We start from the raw sequence: 20,421 nt of genomic DNA on the forward strand, positions 1-20,421 counted from the left end.
TTACATTTATTGCAACTCCACTGATTGGCTCTAATCATAGTCATGCCTTATTTGCTGTTTCTCTGACTTTGCACACTACATTGGGCTGGCTTGTGAAGTAATGAGAAACTGTAGTTGGTCTATAATACAGTGGTATCAGGGCTTCCACAGGAAGAAGTGCAAATTGAAGATGGCTCTGCAAAAAGTGGGGCTGACAACCATGGTGAAGAACAGAGAGTTAGCGAATAGACTGGTTGTCCTCAGACAAGAAGAGGATAGATTACTCACATGCAAGACAGCAGTCCCTGGTCAATTTTGAGCACTGGGAATAACCATCTTGTTTGCAATCATGGTCAGTGCCTTTGAAAGAACACTAAGATTGAAGGCTCTCTTAGAATTTAGAAATTATGTTTGGCAATTGCTTGTTAATTACTTTTAAGCTATTGGAAACTTCAAATCAACAAATATGAAAACTACAGATGATTTTGCCTTCAATTCTTAATGAAAGAAAATTTTAATCATAAGCTTAAGTATTTAAAAATATTAACAGCAAAAGCTAAATAAAACATTGATCCTTGAAAGTTATAAACTAATTAATATTAAGTAACTTTAAAAATTGGTCACTAGAGAGAATTAAATATTTTAATTAAATGAGTAGAATTTACAGGCTTATTTGACAAGAAATTAACTAGGACTTATTAAATGATGCAAAACATAAAGTGAAAGTACTGAAGGACACTTTTGAAAAACAGAATCAGAAGTTGGTATCAGCAGTATCAATAGCAGTGTTTGGTTCTATAGGTAGATTATGTCCAAAAGATGTTATGGAAGAAATAGCAAATGAGAAACAAGTTTTATTTGGCATGATAGAGATGGCATTGAAAATGGAGCTATAAATGACAGGCTATGAACATGACATGGAAAATAACATCTTACGGGACATAACAAACTGGTTGATGTTTCAAAAATCAAAAGAAAAATGCAAATAATGAACAAAGAGAGTGACCTGAATAATTTTTATATTATATTTACAAAAAAGAATTGTTAAAGCTTTGAGAAGAAGAGGCAAAGAATAAATGAAAAGAAATCATATTCTATTTGTTTGGATTAAAGATTAAGACTGTTCAAAGTAAAAAGAAAATGAAGTTGGTTTATTGATCAAGGTTAAAATAAAATACATTGCTATTTCTGATAAATCTTAATTAACTTTCTGGTGTTACCAAGACTGAATAAATCATGCTTTATGGATTTGTCTATAGAGAAGAGATGGAATAAGGGTGAAGAGATCATCCATTGTAAAACAAGAAGGAATGAGGAGTTACTAAAATTATTTATAATTGTGTTGAAGGTCACCTTTTTTCTTCTTGTTATTTTTTCCCCATTTTCTGATTTTTCCTTTTGTACCTTTCACTCTCTTTATTCTTTTAGTTTTAGATTTTACTGCTGTAATTAAAATTGTTAACAATATTATCTAAAAATATATATACTGCCTTTCATAATTAAGGTCACTTTCATATGAAGAACAGTTGCGGGTATTGGATATGTCTAGTCCAATGAAAAGAAGGATTAGGGGTGACAATGTTCTAATATTCAATGGGGCTGCCACAAAGCACCAGGGGTAGGACAAGAGGTAATGGATTGAAACTAACCAATCTAGAACTAAGAAGAAATTTCCTGACGGAACAATTAATCAGTGGAACAACTTCCAGAAGTTGTGAGTGCTCCAACACTTGAAGTTTTAAAGAGAAACTGGACAACCATTTGTCTGAAATAGTATAGGGCAGCAAAAAACGAGTATCGCTTTTTTGGTCTCCGCATGCGGACTCCCCCCCCCCCCGCATTTTCATGAGGGCAAGCGGCTCTGTGAATTACATCAGGGAATCAGGCCAATGGGTGGCAGTGGCTGGAAAGGAGAGACATTTTGCTTTCGGAGCTCCCATTTGGCTTGGCTCCCGGGAGGGCTTTGGCGGTGGCGGCTCATCACATTACTAGGGAGTGAAGTCATCGTGGCCATTGTCTCCCCTAAGCTGCCCACTAAGTCTGAGGCACCTCTCACTTGCAGGAGGGGGAGGAGGGCGGCGTAAACCAAAGCCTTTGAGTAACTGGGAAAGAAAGCTGTGCTTGGAACCTGCTGAAAACTGCTGCCAGAAAAGTGCAGCTTCGTTTCCTAGTTACTCAGAGGCTTTGGTTTAAGGTGGCGCTGCTTTATGACGCTCTCTTCCTCCTACAAGCGAGAGGTGCCTCAGAGACACTAGCTGTCTAGACACTAGATTGGGAAATTAAAAACCTGGAACGGGGTACAATCAAGCTTGATTCAAAGGCTTTAGCGCCTGAAAAAAGCCTTCATGGAGAGTAGATTGGTCCTCTTCCCTTTCTCCCCCCCCCCATCCGCCCAGATCTGTCATGCAGTGCGTATTGCTATTGTACCCAGCTACAGTATCTCTTTGCTTCATGACAGATCCAGGCGGATTTGGGGGAGGGGGAGGGGAGAAAGGGAAGAGGACCAATCTGCTCTCCACGAAGTCTTTTCTCAGGACGCTAAATTTCCACTTGCTCTCCAGAAAAAGCTATAGGCATCATCGGGATCTTGGCCAGTGGAAGAAACGGAAAGAAAACTTCAGAATACGGGAGCGCCAGGTCAGGAGTCTCCCTGGAGCCTGGTACCTGCTTTTGCCCCAACACTAAGGAAGCAGGGTTGCGAAGAGGGCTGTGAACAAGCCCGGTCATTCAAGGAGGCAGCCTTGCCAGGTTGTTTCTTTAGTCTTCCCTTTTGCTGCTCAGGCGCCACCACGAGGAACCCTTAATCCAAATGTAAGGGACTTCCACTCTTCCTCGCCCAATAGGCCGTTCCCGGTGGAGCACAGCAGCAGCAGCCATTCAGCAGCCCATGCGCATCTTTCCTTCCTCGCTGAAGAGAAGAAGCGAGCCAACTGCCACTCCTTGGATGAAGCGCCACCTCGTAGCCGCCAGTCAGAGGGAAGGGGGAAAAAAATAAAGCGCAGAGGGAGATGTTTAGTCCTGCCCTGCTGTGGGAGGGGTAGAGGAAAGCAGATTTGAGATCAATAAAAGCCTTACCCTTTAGGAAGATCTAGCTCATCCAGAGTTTTGGAAAGCCCACAGCACAGTGTAGCAGCCTCCTCCATGCCCCCCCCCCACCTTCCCCCCCTGGACTTTGCAATCACAGCACAATCTCCCCACCTCCCCCTGCAACAAGTGGAAATCATCCTGTGTTGGCAGTTTAGGGAACCTGCCTTTAACAACCTGCCTTTTCTCAAGGCTGAGCCTTCTGGGTCCAGGTGATCGAGGACATTCGCCATGTGACAGACGGGAGTTCTCTAGGTCAGGTGGGAGTTCCTTTTTAGCCGCAGCTCAGGATGGGCCCGTTTTTCACCTCCCAAACCCCCCACGCGTTGCATTTTTGCCCTTCCCGCCCCCCAGGAGCACTTTGCAGACCTGCTAAACTGTCTGCATGACCCATTTTCTACAAAAAACAGGGCACGCAGAAGGTTTGGGAGGCCTGCTGAGTGCTCCTGGGTGCCGGGGAGGGAAAAAACTTTTTTTTAAAATTTACCTATTCAAAATTTTGATGCATCTTATACTCGGTGTGTCTTATAGTCCAAAAAATATAATATATACAGTATTTTTATTTATTTGTTTATTTGTCTATTATTTTTACAAATAACTAAAGGCGGTGAAAATATCCAACACACCTTCTTCCTCCTATTTTTATACAGTAACTTTCCCTTTCAGTGTTAGTGGGCAACTCTTTATGGTTTAGGATTTGGTTTTTCACAATAGTCCTGTTCACATAATATAATCAAGTAAGGTGGGCTTGCTCACCATCTTAGTTTCTTTGCTCATCAATTACCTATTTACTCATAATCCGCCATTTTCAAGGATCACACAGACAATTCTTCTCAATTGCTGCCCCCTTAGAAGTCAGCCCTTCAGCATAGACCAGACTAGGAAACTAAAATTATGAATGCTAATACTTTTATTTTATTTCATTTTATTTTATTAATTCATTTGTTAATTAATTTTATTTGCTACCCTTTTCGTTTTGAAGCAACTCTCTTATTATAGGTTTATAATAATAGAATCTTCTAAGTCTAATGCATTTACCTTCTCCTGCCTTTAAGGAAAATAGGGATGGTCAAGTTTGAGACATTTTCTCTAAATTACTTTTCTGCTTTTGTTTTTATTTGATTGTTGCCTTGGATGCAACTCTTCCTACTATTTTTTTCAGGGCTATTCTTACATCCCATTACATCTAGAGAAAAACATTCTCCTGGATATCTGAATGGCCTGCTTAGCTAAATTTCATCCAGTCATTTTGTACAACTGTTTGACCAAAAAGTCAACACATTTTATTAATACATGCTTATTTTTCTCCTATAGATTGCCATCTCAAATTAGGGCAAATGGGATTTGTTTGAGAATTGCTTAATTGCTTAATACTGGCCCTAAGATGGCCAAGTTTTGTATTGCCAGAGATATTATGCCTCAAAGTTGTTGGAACCTCAGAGTCATACTGTAGAAGGCTGCCATAAGGGGTCACACAATGACTATATCTCTGCAAGTATAGCATCAGCACATGTAATACTTTACCAATGTTCATTGGGGACATGTGTACACGTTCACACAAAATTTCATCGAAATCTGTGATGGTTGAGCAGGGAGCCCCAGACCACTTGATATGAAATGACCCTCCATTAGAAGTAAAGACATCTTGACTATTCTCGTTATTTATGTCCTCTGGCAAATATATGTAAGGTTGCTTATTTCTTTGGAATTGCTCTCTGGTTTATCAGTCTGAAATGGGGAAGGGAGTTATCCTTTTCCATAAGAACTAACATCAGAATATCTGTCAGTGCTATAGAACTTTCATATTAAGTCTACTTGAACCATTTCCATACTTAGATGGCATATTTCTCTCTTTTAAATAGACCTGCTTTTATTCTTTTTAGATATACTGTACATCTTATTTGTTTGGTTTGATGGGGTCCCACTGTGTTTTCCGGAGGAATTTTGCAGGATTAGCCAGGATTGGGTATTGTGATGTCCAATTGGCCTCGAGACAGAGTTAATTTGAAGCCATGCCTCTCTGCTCCTTGCTTCTGGTTCCCAGTTTCAACTGTGTCTGGCTGAAGAAAAACAGATTGCTTTTGGTTCCTGATTCTTCCAAAAACAATCCAGTGCCATCCTGCAAATTCCTTCTCCCTGCCTTCTTCCACTTGCCTCCATCTGATACCTGGAAGCCTCCCCTTGGTGTGGCTTGCTCCCAGCCTCCAGTAAGGGATTTAAAAGTTGCTTCTTGGGGCTTACCTCTGCGAACGCTCTGTCAGGGTCCAATGTTATCTCGATGACATCTTAGTCCAAGGAGCATCGTTTGAGCGGGCGAGGGAGGATATTTCGTGGGTGGTATCCATGCTATAGCAGTTAGGTTTTTTGGTTAACCTAGATAAGAGTTCCCTCGTTCCCGCCACCAGGATTCCTCACCTGGGGACCATCATAGACTCTAAGCTGGGGAAGGTATTCCTGTCCCATGACCGTAAAGTTAGTTTGTTAGTCTTAATTAGACAAGTTAGAAGTCAAAGTTTTGTTCCTGTAGTAGTGCTCTCCAGCTTGCTGGGGAAATTCATTTCTTGCATAGATGTGGTGCCTTGGGCTTGTCTACACGTGTGGCTGCTCCATTGGCATATTCTGCCGCATCAGAGGTCAAACTCCAGCAATTCCAAGGAAAAGGTTCCAGTGACACCACAGGTGCAGCTGTCATTGAGGTGGTGGCTCTCCCCAGTGCTACACAAGGGCTGCGAGATCAGGGAGCCAGAGCACCTCATCCTGACAACGGACGCCAGCTTGTACGGGTGGGGCGCTCGCTTGGAGTCCCGGATGGCGCAGGGGTGTTGGACCTGGTTGGACCTCCAACACAATATAAATTGGCTGGAACTGCGAGCAATTCACTTGGCATTGCGGCACTTCAAAGACCATGTTCGGGATCGAGACGTCTTGGTGCTGACCAACAACGTGACAGTGAAGGCCCACGTCAACCGACAGGGCAACATACACTCCAGGGCTCTTCGAACCGAGGTGATGGCACCGGCACCTGGGTGGAGAGGCATCTTGGATCGCTCAGGGCAGAGCACATCACAGGAGTGGACAACCATCAAACCGACTGGCTCAGTCGGGCCACGGGCCACCACGGGGAGTGGAGCCTTTCTCCGAAATTGTTCCAGGCCATCTGCTCCAGGTTTGGCCATCCGGAGGTGGACCTGTTTGCCACACCGCAGAACGCTCAGGTGGATCGATTCTTCTCTCAGTTCCCAGCTCGTGGGACAGAGGGAGTCGACGCTGTTTGGATGCCGTGGCCAGAGGGCCTCCTCCACGCCTTCCCTCCCCTTCTCCCTGGGGTAGTTTGTAAAGTGATATCAGAGAAGGCGGAGCTCATCTTAGTGGTTCGCTACTGGCTGCGCCAGGCGTGGTTTGTGGACTTAATGTGCCTTTCAGTGTCACACCGGTGGAGGATCCCGGGGAGGGATGTGGACCTCCGACAGGAGAACATGGTGCATCCCGAGCCACAGTGGCTGCAGCTAGCCGTGTGGAGATTGAGCGGGAGCGCCTAAGGGCTGCCCAGCTTTCACAGAGGGTGATCTCCACAATTGAGGCTTCATGCAAGGGTTCCACCACTAGGATTTATGTTTCCACTTGGCGGGTCTTTGCAGAGTGGTGCCGGGTCTCGGGGGTGAATCCTCATGAGGCTTCAGTACCGCAAGTCTTGGAGTTCCTCCAAGATGGATTGGACAGGGGGCTCTCACATGGCACCCTCAGGAGACAGGTGGCGGCCCTCTCCACGATTATTCAGGGAGAGGGGCTCCTTCCACTTTCCTAGGTCCCGTTAATTAAGAGGTTTTTGAAGGGTGCAGGGAATCTCCGTCTCCCGGTAGTCCACAGTTTTCTGACATGGAGCCTCACTACGGTTCTCCAAGCAATGACAGGAGCACCATTCGAACCTCTGAGGACGGTTGACCTGAAGTTCGTAATCCTTAAGGTATTGTCCCTTGTAGCGGACAGCTCAGCCCGTCGCATCTCCGAACTGGGGGCATTGTCTTCCAGGTCAGATCTTTGTACATTCCACAATAATCAGGTCATCCTGCTACTGGATCTGACTTGTGTTCCCAAGGTTAACTCCCTTTTCCACAGGTCGCAGGAGGTGGTATTACCGGATTTTTGTCCGGACCTGTCTCATGATAGGGAGCGTCGTTGGCACCGGCTGGATGTCAGGCATGCCTTGCGCATTTACCTGAGGCACATGGAGGGCCTCAGGAAGTCTGATGCACTCTTCGTTTCCTTTTATCCGTCTTCCCTGGGGAAGAGGATGTCCTCCTCGGCTATAGGGAGGTGGATCAAACTGGCCATCGTATTGGCCTATGAGGTTCAGCACCTTCCGGTGCCCCAGGGCATCACAGCACACTCCACCAGGAGTGCGGCTCCCTTGGCGGCCTGGGCCACACAGGCGCCTATTCTGGAGATTTGCAGGGCGGCTACGTGGGCCTCCCCATCTCCCTTCATCGGGCACTACAGGTTAGGCGCGTTTGCATCGGCTGATGTGGCGTTTGGTCGTAGGGTGTTACAACAGGTGGTAGTGCATGAGGGGCCCAGGACAATAGTGCCCCCCCCCCCGAGGCACGTTAACTTGGGTATGTCCCAATCCTGGCTAATCCTACAAAATTCCTCCGGAAAATGACAGTTGGTCTTACCTGAACTGTTGTTTTAGGAGGTTTTGCAGGATTAGCCAGGTTCCCGCCCTAGCATTGGTCCAGGGGCTGGGGGAGTTCAAGGAGGTAGGGTGTGTTCCCTTATGACTTGTTTTCAGGGTTTTTGCAGTGGGCTTGACTCGTTGAAACTGGGAACCAGAAGCAAGGAGTACAGAGGCGTGGCTTCAAATTAACTCTGTCTCGAGGCCAATTGGACATCACAATACCCAAACCTGGCTAATTCTGCAAAACCTCCTAAAACAACAGTTCAGGTAAGACCAACTGTTATTTTAGCTTTTCAGTCATATCTATTACAGCTAAAAAAGAAAATTGACATAATGTGAAAGATGAAGGGAAACCTGCAAAAAATATAATTCTGACTTTCTATTCACCACATTCAGCTGACATGGAGGTAAATGTGTAGCTATATGAATTAAGTTAAAGTAACACCTATGTGGAATATTAAATAATTTATTATGCTATTCTTTATTCTATTGAGTATCAGACTGACTGATTTTGGAAACAGTTGTATAACATCTATTGTGATAGCATAGGAATATAGTATTTTGTAGGGAAGACAATGAATTCGGAGACACCAGCATCATTTCTTCTATTGGGTGCTTCCAAAGGAACCTCTCTCCTTGACCTTTAGAATCAGCAACTATAGATACTTTTTTGATTCTAACAGGTGGGTTGAAAATACTCGAATTACAGTTTTTTATGTTTTGGAGCCATCAAACCCAACAAGATCCCTTCCAACTCTGTTATTCTAATCTATTCTAATCTACTAATCATAGTTGTGTATACTCCCCCCCCCCCCAGTGCCAACAAGAATGAAGCCCAATGACTTGCAAACCACATACATGTATACACCCGAACTAGACTGTACTGTTTCTGTGTGTCATATAATATGTGGCTATATGCATAATTTATATTTGTTTGTTTGTCATGATTATGTAGTGTATATTGGGGGTACTGACCCTTTGAGAGCTGAATGCAACAAAATTTCATTTTAATATATGCCAATTAGTGTACATTCAAAGTGACAATAAAGTTAGTCTATGTTTACTATATGATTAGTTTACCAGAAACATTTTTGTGATTATTTTTATTTTGTTTCTCTTGAAAAAGGAGTGCTTATGCCCATGGAAAATAAGGTAGTCCTCAATTTACAACCATTCATTTAGTGAGTGTTTAAAGTTGCAACAGCACTTTAAAAAGTTACTTATGACCATTTTTATACTTATGACGGTTGCAGCATTCCCATGGTCAGATGATCAAAATTTGGATGCTTGGCAACTGGCATATATTTATCAGGATGTTTGCAGTATCCTGAGGTCATGTGATCACCTTTTGCAATCTTCTGACAAGCAAAGTCAATGGGGAAGCCAGATTCAGTTAACAACCATGTTAGTAACTTAAGAACTGCAATATCTCCTGTGCCTGACCTGATTTTTCTCCTCCCTAGTACACCAAAGAGATTGAAGAGGAAGGGATTATAAAAAAGTGAACAGGTACACAATGAGGAATATATAGTGAAAGGCTAGGATGATGGCAGTTGGAACAACCATAATTGTTGTCTACAAGGTCATGTGACGTCACACTTTATGATCACGTTGCCTAGTAACAGAGTTGCTAATCCCAGTTACTGTACTTAAGTACGACCAGTAATTATATGAGCACCAGGGTGAGCGTTCCAAACGATTGGGAATAGGGACAAAGGAAGGCTGAAGTAAAAGTATAAGCGCAGTCGCTGTCATGTGATTTTTCTTTTTTACTTAGTGACTCCATCACTTAGTGCAGTGATGGCGAACCTATGGCACGCATGCCACAGGTGGCACGTGGAGCCATTTGTCAGGGCACACAACACACAATGCCGTCTGGAGGCTTCCCTGACGCCTTTGGAGCACTTAAAACGACCCTCCGAGCAAATCGGAAGTGACTTCCGGTTTGCTCGGAGGGTCGTTTTAAGTGTTCCGAAGGCTTCAGGGAAGCCTCCGATGGTCCCTGAAACCTTTGGAGCACTTAAAACAACCCTCCGAGCAAACCAGAATTTCCGGTTTGCTCGGAGGGTCGTTTTAAGTGCTCCGAAGGCATCAGGGAAGCCTCCGGACAGTCCCTGAAGCCTTCGCAACGCTTAAAATGACCCTCCGAGCAAACCGGAAGTGACTTCTAGTTTGCTCGGAGGGTCGTTTTAAGCATTCCGAAGGCTTCAGGGAAGCCTCTGGACGGTCCCTGAAGCCTCCGGAGAGCCTCCGGAGGGGCAAGGGAGGCTCTTTTCGCCCTCCCCAGGTTCCTATAAAGCCTCTGGAGCCTGGGGAGGGCAAAAAAAGCATGTAAAAATGGGGGGGTCGTGCCTGTTGTGCGTGCATGCGCACTGGGGGGGTCACGCATTGCATTATGGGTGCGGCACTCTCGCACACGACCCCTCTGCGCTCCCCCCACTTGTTGCACGCGAGCCAAAAAAGGTTTGCCATCGCTGACTTAATGGCTATGTTGCAGATCCCAGTTTTGGTTGCTTAAGAAGAAATATCTGGTTGCTTGGAATATTTCATTCATGTGTGTTACTCCAGAAAATCTAGATAGTTCCCAGTAATTTCACAAGTTATTCAGCTCTATTTTAAAGAATAGAAGCAATACTATAGCCAAACTCAATCGTGTCACATGATGTATCGTGACGTGTGGTGGCATTTTTTTTGTCTTCACGGAACTGGGGTGGGCGTGGCCTGCACATGATGCATCTGGCCTGCGGGCTACCAGTTTGACAGGCCTGCTATAGCCTTTTAACTCAGAAAAATAGCTAAGAACTGTTTATTATTTTTATGTTAGATTTATATTCTGCCCTTTAGGAGTTGAAAATGGTATTGTTTTCTTATAAGATCATTTGGGGGTAATTGAGGCTGAGATTCAAAGGCTAGCTGAAAGTTAAACAGTAAGCTGAAAATCAGACAGCAAGTTTCCTGACATCTAATGTTAACAGTTAAAGATATAACTTAGTTGGATACAGGCCCTCAAAAATAGTCTGGAAAATCAATGTCTTACAATTTTATAAGTTTGCTGACTTCTTTCTAGATTACATTTCATTTACCAAAGTTAAATATTATCCTATATGAATTTACTTGTTTCCATAGAATGGTTTAGGATATTGCCATCATAGGCTTTCCAGTGATTTTCGTTTGAAAACTGAATAATAATTATAACAACAGCTGTAACAAAAACAATATAATTTGATGTAATCTGACAAGAGTAAAGATTAGACATATGGTTATGATTAATGGTATTAACATAAAGGTATCTTTCTGGATTTAGAAATCTGCAAATATTAAAAACTAGGGTGTAGCTATGTGGAAATGTATATATGTGATTTTTGTTACATCTGCCAATTTTGCTGCCAAATTTTCATGAAGCAGGTCAAAATACTTTGAAGGAGGAGGCAGAAATGGGATGCTAGAAATGGTAACTAGTTGAATTATTCTTTATCCTCTTGAACAGCAAATTTCCCCTTAGAAAATTTAGGGATATTCTAAAGCAGGGGTCCCCAACCTACCGTTCCCACAAAACCACCCCCTATTTCGCACCTCCCTTCCTCTGGGCTGCCAACCCAGAAAGGTTGGGGAACTCTGCTCTAAAGTATATTTTGGGAAGTGAAGAGAGCAAAATCTGCCATGCTAACACAGGTTTCCTCAAAATGAATGTTACCTTATAGTCATGATGGCGAACCTATGGCATGTGTGCTACAGGTAACATTTGTTAGGGCACGTGAGGCATTGTCCTGTCAGCTCGCTGACTTTGGTCTTCTTTTTCAGCTGTTTTTCGCCCTCCAGAGGCTTCCGGACTTCTGGTTTGCGCATTGGGCCATTTTTTGAGTTCCAGAACCTTCAGGGAAAACGCCTGAAGGCTCTGGAAGGCAAAAAAAGGTCCTATGGACAAACTGGAAGTCACCCCCGGATTTGGGCCTTTTTCACCCTCCAGAGTCTTCAGGGAAGGCTCCGGAGGGTGAAAAACAGCTGTACTGGCAACCCAGAAGTTCGGAAACTGTGACTGAAGGCTCCGGAGGGCGAAAAACGGCCCTGTGGACAAACCAGAAGTCACTGTTCTCAAACCTCTTGATGGCCGTAAGGCTATTTTTCACCCTCCGGAGCCTTCAGGGAAGCCACCTGAAGCCTCCGGGGGCGGCGGGGGAGGCTGTTTTCACTCTCCCAAGGCTCCTAGAAAGCCTCTCGAGCCTGGGGAGGGTGAAAAATGGGTCCATCACGGGCCAAAACCGGGGGGGGGGAGGTTGCATGTGTGCAGGGGGGGTTGCATGTGCATGCGCGGGGGCGTGCACATAGCATTATGAGTGTGGGCATGCCCGCGCATGACCCCCCTACGCTCCCCCCCGCTTTTGGCACGCAATCTGAAAAAGGTTAGCCATCACTGCCTTATAGCTATGTTCCAGATTTCTTTGATTTGTTTAAATGCCTCTTAAAATACTTCGATGCTTCCTAATTTACACATTCAACAATATTGGTTTTTTTTTTTAAAAAAAGTCGCATATTTTGAATCCATCTTAGCCAGCGGTCAATGATGGTAATGAATTCTATACAATGACATTGTTAGATGGTGATCAGTAGAAAGAAATGCTACATAGAAATCTGAATGAAATCTGCAGCATTGCTTTCACTGATGAAATTATTATTTTTCAATAGACTCAAGAGGTGTACAGCTACACTGCATTTTCCTATTGCATTGGAAGTCAGTGCAGCTTATGTCTCAAAAGGACAACAGCTGCCTTGATTGGGCATGCCTGGTCAGCAGTGAAAGGAAGAAGATGTCATAGGTCAGACATGACCTGATGGTGACCATCAGGGATAGGTTGCAGAGGCACAGTGCATGATGGCCAAAAGGGCACAAATTGGGGAAAGATAGGCAGATGGGAGGAATTGGAGGAGACCATAGCAGGGCAGGAAAGGTGTGAGATGCTCAACTAATGATGATACAGTCATTGCCTAATGATCGCAATCAGGGTTTCTAGAACTGCTGTTGCTAAGTGATTTTGTCATGTGTCACCTAACAACAGCCTTTCTGGAAATTCCAGTCCCCATTAGGGTTTTTAAGGAAGGATTTTCTGTAAGGTATAATGTTTTGCAGATGATGTGCATACTTCTGTAATTTTGATGATGCATTTATAAATCTATTTGAAAGTAGTAATTATATTCATTACCTGTGCAGATGCAGAAATAGTACCCGACCAATCATAATCACACATAAAATGGCTCTAACATTTTATTAAACAAGATCTGAAATATTAAACTCCTATTCTCCCAAATTATATTTGCAATAGCAGCAGTCCATGGTTAGTGGATCCAAGAGTAGTTTTTATAATTTTCAGATTTTGTTAACTGTAAAAGAGACACAACAAGGTTAAATTATATAGTCTTACAAGTTATGTAACCGGATCTAATGTTCCGCAGTCCTGCTTCTTTGTATACAGAAACTAAAACAAAAATAAACATTCTTGTTTTTTTAAAATTGTTTTATTTTGCTTTGAGGAATAAAACAATGAATATATTTGATTTATCTCTGCTGTGAAGATTGATTGTGTTTAAAGAAACTTTGGTTTAAAACACTTGAATGTCCACCATGACAACCAAACCTTTCAAATCATTAGTAAATTCATGAAATGGTTTTGTAAAATGAGAGCAATTTATCACCTAATACAGCGATGGCGAACCTTTTTTGGCTCGCATGCCACAAGTGGGGGGAGCGCAAAAGGGTCGTGTGCGAGAGTGCCGCACCCATAATGCAATGCGCGACCCCCCAGTGCGCATGCACGCACAACAGGTGCGACCCCCCCCATTTTTACATGCTTTTTTCGCCCTCCCCAGGCTCCAGAGGCTTTATAGGAGCCTGGGGTGGGCGAAAAGAGCCTTCCCCGCCCCTCCGGAGGCTCTCCGGAGGCTTCAGGGACTGTCTGGAGGCTTCCCTGACGCCTTCGGAACGCTTAAAACAATCCTCCTAGCAAACCGGAAGTCACTTCCTGTTTGCTCGGAGGGTCGCCATCACTGACCTAATATATGAGAATATATGGTTGATTTCTATATTGCAATCTGTAAATCTTTCAAGTTCAAGCTAGGCTGGCTGAGCAGGACATTTTGATCACATAAATTTTTACACACCTTTATTTGATAATAATGTTACTGTATGAGAAGAAGCAATAGCTCAGATTGTCATGTATATTTTATATTAATCGACATATTACAATTTTTTTTCAAAACTTAAGAGCAGCCCCAGAAAGCAACATTTTCTGGAATTGGATATGGAAGCATTACCACTGAAAAGCCTATCATTAGTGGTAATTCATCTAAATAGTAGCCCAGAAATAGGGCCTCTGTTAATCTTCAAACATGAGTACATTCATGAACATAAATCAGTTTTACATATCCTTCAAATAATCAGGTATGACGTCGTTTAAATATTTAATGGCTGAAATGAACAAAGTGGACATGGAAATAAAGCAACTTTCCAGGATTCAGATATTTCCATTTGGTAACTGAACTTTCCAAATTCCCTTCAAAATCTGTTCCATACAGAATAAATTACAGAAATTAGACTTAAGTTCGTGCATCTCTGAATTTAGATAGGATCATATTTGTTATATCAACCAAAGTTAATAAAATACACACTACACAGATGGCTACCACTGCCATCTGTGATTCCACACAAAAATTCTGAAATTCATCTAGTTACAAATCTGGTTCTTGAGAAATAGGCAACCCCATCCAATATTAGGAATTCTGCTACCAAGATTTTTTTCCATTACTATTTTTGATTGCACAGCCAGATGTTCAGATTGGATTTGGCATTTGTGTCTACCTATCAAGTCTTTCCCAAGGACCTGGAATAAGCTGATTTTTGTTGTTTAATAGTACAGATAGTTCTTGAGTTACGAATGTAATGGAGTCTGCCAATTACATTCATAACCTTAGGATTCATTGGAGTGAATTACATAAAATGAACATGAAAACTCACTGCTTTCACCCACACAAATATTTGTTAATCGAATGCACCAGATGTTAAGTGCACACGAAATGTTTCAGGATGGGGAAGGCCAAGGGGAGCCTAGGGATGGAACAGTCCAGCTGCTTAAGACCATCTAAGGTCTCCCCTGACCCACTGAGATATCTCATACAATTGCTTCCCCCCCCCCCCCCATTTTGATGCACTGGGTCAGTTACCTGGTGAAGATCTAGTGAGCTGTCTCCTCTCCAGCCTCTCTGCAGCCCAAGATCATGAAATTGCGCTGCCTCAAAGAATCCCGTTGGCTTGCAGACATTTTGTGCCAAGAGTGAAATGTTCTGGCATCATGATCTCGTAGGACTTCAGGCCATGAGATCACGGCACCAAGAACATTTCACTTTTTATGCACGAAAAGTGTTTGCAAACCAGTCAGATGCTGGAAGGAAAATTCTCCCACTCTCAAAGAAATCATGGCAGAGAGAAGACAAATCTTTGCAAGGTAAGTGAGTCCAGTGTAGCAGGATGGGAGGGGGAAAGCAATTTTGGGGAATGGGGCAGTGGGGTGAGGGAATAGGCAGGGTGAATGTTGCAGTGTCTCTGCTGTCATTCATAAGGGTGAACAACTACCGTGGTGCTGCAACATTCGTGATTCCAGGATTGTGTTGTAAATACTTGTGGGGGTGTTATCACATAACTTCAGATGGTCACTAAATGAACTCGTAACTGAAGGATTACCTGTATTACCTGTTGCATAATGTAAGTTGTTCCAAGTAAAGTTGCTTTTGCAATTGATAGATGAGAATTTTGTTAATTCTGGTGGTGTTCAAGTGATGCTCCAGATGTTTTAGGATTATATCTAAGGATCCTATTACAATTGGTATTACTTTTGCTTTCTTGTGCCACAGCCATTTTACTTCTCTATGCAGGCCTTTATGTTTTGTGATTTTTCTCCTTTTTCCCTTTCTTTTTCTTCTATTCTGCTGTTTCTAGGTATTTCAGGTAATCCCTGAGATACAATTCACTTAGCAACCATTCAAAGTTACTACGATGCCCCCACCCTCAAGTTCTTACAACCAGTCCTGAAGTTATGAATGTTACAGCACCAAGGCTGTCATTTACCCTTACAAACAACCGTAGAAGCACTGCAACATTTGTCCTACCTATTCCCTCTCCCCCATCCCCTCATAGGCAGGCCTGTGGAGGCACACTTACCTTTTGAAGATCTAGTGAGCTGTCTCCGCTCCAGCCTCTCTGTTTATTTGCCTGCTCCCGGGGAGAGCACGACGAGCGCACCCTGCTTGGTTTCTCTGACACACCAAGGCTGCCTGCTCCTTCTGGAGCAGCCTCGATGAGTCTCCTCCAAAGGCTTCCAGGCTTGGTGTGGAAATGGGTGCCTGAAGTCCCCATGGACGCTCAAACATGTTTCACCCAGATAGACACTGGAAGCTTCTGGGGGTCATAGTGTTGTACAACTTCAAGCACCCATCTGCTTTTTCAGAGAATAGGTGCCTGAAGTCACACAAGATCAGGGCACACAGAAGCTTCCAAGTTTCCAGGGAGAAAAGTGTTTGCACGCCAATGAGAGATCTGAAACCACACAAGTTTGCTGCCCCAAGTCCTCACTTCAGCATGAAAATACGTTTCTGCGCCAATCCTGGAAGCCTTTGGAGTAGACTTACCGAGGCTGCCCGCCACTCCAGAAGTGGCAGGCAACCTCGGTTAGTCAAAGAAGCCAAACAGGGCACGCTCATCCTGATCTTCCTCTGCTCTTGCCTGGAGCAGGCAAAGAAGCAAAGAGGTTGGAGAGGAGACAGCTCGCTAGATCTTCGAAAGGTATGGCAGGAAGGGGGGGGGAAGCAATTGCATGAGGTATTTGTGGGTCAGAGGAGGCCTTGGGTGGTCTGAAGTAGGTGGCCTGTTCCATCACTAAGCCCCACATGGCCTTCCCCACCATGAGATACCTCATGTGCAATGTTCCCTCTAATTTTTTTTCAGTGTGTGCGGAAAAATATAGTGTTTGAGCGGCACATTTTCATCCCTGACCACCTGATTTTTTTTTAGCCATAATTGCCATCAGAGCAGTTGTTGGGGAGGGGGGCAAGGAGGAAAAGGGTCCCCTCCCTCTCCCTCAGATCCCCAGGAAGGAAGGAAGGAAGGAAGGAAGGAAGGGAAGGGAGGGGGAGGGAAAGGAAAGGAAATGGGAAAGAAGAAAAGGAAAGGAAAAAGGAAAGGAAATGGAAAAGAAGGAAAGGAAAAAGGAAAGGAAAGGAAATGGGAAAGAAGAAAGGAAAGGATGAAGAAGGGAGGGAAAGGGAAGGGAAAAGAAAAAAAGGAAAAGGAAATAAGGAAAGGGAAGGGAAAGGAAATGGAAAAGAAGGAAAGGAAAAAGGAAAGGAAATGGGAAAGTAGAAAGGAAAGGATGAAGAAGGGAGGGAAAGGGAAGGGAAAAGAAAAAAGAAGGGAAAAGAGAAACAAAAGGTGGTTCGGCTCCTACCTCTCCGGCCGGACGCAATGTGTGTTGGCAGGGGAGCAGAGGTCGACCCTAAGCCCCCTTACTTGTGGGGTGCCTCAGGGGTCGGTCCTCTCGCCACTCCTGTTCAACACATACATGAAGCCGCTGGGTGAGATCATCCGTGGTTTCGAGGTGGGATATCATCTGTACGCTGATGATACTCAGCTGTACATTTCCACCCCGAACCACCCCAACGAGGCCGTCGAAGTGATGTCCCGGTGTGTGGAAGCCGTACGGGTCTGGATGGATGACAACCGACTCAGGCTCAACCCTTCCAAGACGGAGTGGCTGTGGGTTCCGGCTCCCCGGTTCAACCAGATAATTCCATCTCTGGCCATTGGGGGCATTCAACTCGCCCCCGTGGAGCGGGCGCGCAATTTGGGCGTCCTCCTGGATGCCAGGCTGTCCATGGATGAACATGTGGCAGCCGTGGCCAGGGGGGCGTTCCACCAGGTTCGCCTGGTGCGCCAATTGCGCCCCCTATTGGACCGGGACGCCCTACGCACAGTCACCCATGCGCTGGTGATGTCTCGCCTGGATTACTGTAACGCTCTCTACATGGGGCTTCCCTTGAAATGCACTCGGAGACTGCAGTTGGTCCAGAATGCGGCCGCGCGGGTGATTATGGGGAGTACTAAGTACTCCCATGTGACACCTCTCCTGCGCGAGCTGCACTGGCTTCCTGTGGTCTATCGAGTGCGTTTCAAGGTCTTGATTACGATCTGTAAAGCGCTCCATGGCTCAGGACCTAGTTACTTGCGGGATCGTATTCTGCCCCATACATCCCTACGACCCATCCGCTCGCACAGAGAGGGACTTCTCCAGGTGCCGTCCACCAGACAGTGCCATGGGGCGGCGCCTAGGAGCAGAGCCTTCTCTGTGGCGGGCCCAGCCCTGTGGAATGACCTCCCCCCAGATATTAGGACCACTACTGACCTCCGCTCCTTCCGTGTCAAGCTCAAGACCCACCTTTTCCAAATAGCTGGCCTGGCTCAACCATAACTTCGTAACGCTCCTGATGGGTTTTTTAATTTAGTAATTTTATTTAAGGGGATTTTAAATTGTGTTTTAATTGTCTTTCACTTATAAGTCAACTCTCCTCCATGCACATATGTATATGTCTCTGTTCTTTTTGTATATATGTTTGTCTTATATGTATTTTTATCCGTTTTGATTGTACGCCGCCCCGAGTCCTTCGGGAGAGGGTTGCGGCTAATCAAATAAAATTATTATTATTATTATTATTATTATTATTAGAAAGGAAAGGAGAAAGGAAAGGAAATGGCAAAGAAGGAAAAGGAAAGGAAAGGAAAAAGGAAAGGAAATGGCAAAGAAGGAAAGGAAATGGGAAAGAAGAAAGGAAAGTAAAAGAGAAAGGAAAAAGGAAAGGAAATGGCAAAGAAGGAAAGGAAAGGAAAGGAAAGGAAAAGAGAAAGGAAAGGAAAGGAGAAAGGAAGAAAATGGAAAAGAAGGAAAGGAAAGGAGAAATGAAAGGAAAAAAATGAAAAGCAAAGGAAGATAGAAGGACAGAAAGGGAAAAGAAAGAGTGGAATGGTACTGCTCAAAAGTCCAGTCTCAAGATCCCGTGGACCCCTTTGGCTCAGACAGTCCAATTCCACGGTGGTTCCCTCTCTCCCCAAAGCGAAGGGATCGCAGAAAGATTGCCCAGTCCAGAACGGGGCTTCAGACGATGCAATGCCTTAGAAACCCCAGATATGCAGAGAAAAGCAGGCTACAACCAGCGAATCATGTTTTCCCAGGAACCAATGAAGCCCCACAGGACCAATGGGAATTCTCCATTATGCAACGTCATCGGTCTCCGGGCAGAATCTTCCTTGATTTCACCAATCATGGAAGAGAGAGTTCGGTGCAGACAGAGAGAAGGGAGGGAGGGGGGATATTTTCACTCACATTTTAAGATATTAAAAAACACTGCGCGCAGTTTAAAACTTGTGCACGGCGTTTCCTTGTTATCTGCGCGGGCGCGCAGCTTAGAGGGAACAATGCTCATGTTCACTTAACGACCCGCGCACTCAATTAGCGAATGTGTGGGCGAAAGGCGAAATGATCACGGTCAAGTTATGCAATTCACTCCTATGAATCCTAGGGTTACAAATATAATAGGCAGGCTCCATTATATTCATAACTTGAGGACTACCTTAACAATGTTTATATCCAGACTTTTTGATCTTTCTTATCAATAGTTGTTCAGTCTGGGGTGATATGTGTCAGATGCTTGTCTATTTGAATTTTAAAATCCCAGAGCACTTTAACTTCTTCATTTTCTATTACTTTACTCTATTTTGTCATTTGACCAGTTCCTGCTTGCATTCCAATTTGCCATTGTTGCTACTTTTTAATGCGATTTTTTGTAATCAGTCTATGTGACCTGCTTGCAGCAGCTAACTAGGTGGTCCACTATTCTTCAGCTTTTTTGCAGAGATAACATATGCTATCTATGACTGTCTTCTTAATTCTGGATTTATATGCATTTGTTCTTAAGGCCTGATCTTGGGTAGCCAGAATGAACCCCTCTACCTCTTTTTTCAGCATTCTTGCTACAAGTCCTTGCAAAAGTTACCTGCTGTTATCTGCTTTGCTGGTAGGTTTTTTTTTATATATAGTGGCCATGTAATATTATGGTTGGTAACTCAGCCAGATGTTTAGATTGGGTTTGGCATTTTTATCCATCTTTCAAGTCTTTCCTATGGACCTGGGATGGGTAGATGTTATTTTTTGTTGATGTTAAAGGTATCATTGCAGGATATAAGCTATTCTAAGTAAAGCTGTCTTCATTATTTTTCCAGTAGTTTTTCAACTGCTGGTCCTGGTTGCTCAGCCAACAGTCCTGAGTCTTGTAACCCATTTTTCACCAGAGGTCCAGTGTACTCCTTGTTGACCTATGTCTGGATATATTTTTGTTGACCTGAACAACGAGCAATCTGGTATGTGTTTCTGTAAATTACCCCTCACCATATCGTTTATGAGCAAGGCAATCTTCGTCTGGCTTCTCTCATGAAACCTGACTATTATAGTTTCAGGAAGCCTCCTGAAGCCTCCAGAGGGAGAAAAACGGCCCAATGGGCAACTCGGAAGTCCGTTCCCGAACTTCCGGTTTGCGCATTGGGCTGTTTTATGCCCTCTGGAGGCTTTAGGAGGCTTCCCTGAAGCCTCCGG

The 20,421-nt window shown here is 44.2% G+C and overlaps 1 protein-coding gene across 1 annotated transcript in view; it reads left to right on the plus strand.

The window, feature by feature from the left end:
• TNKS (tankyrase) overlaps positions 1–20,421 on the plus strand; it is a 100,330-nt gene that overhangs the window by 13,399 nt on the left and 66,510 nt on the right. The window lies entirely within an intron of this gene.

Source organism: Natrix helvetica (assembly GCF_964273705.1).
Source record: "Natrix helvetica genome assembly, chromosome: 2".
Classification (NCBI taxonomy): Eukaryota; Metazoa; Chordata; class Lepidosauria; order Squamata; family Natricidae; genus Natrix; species Natrix helvetica.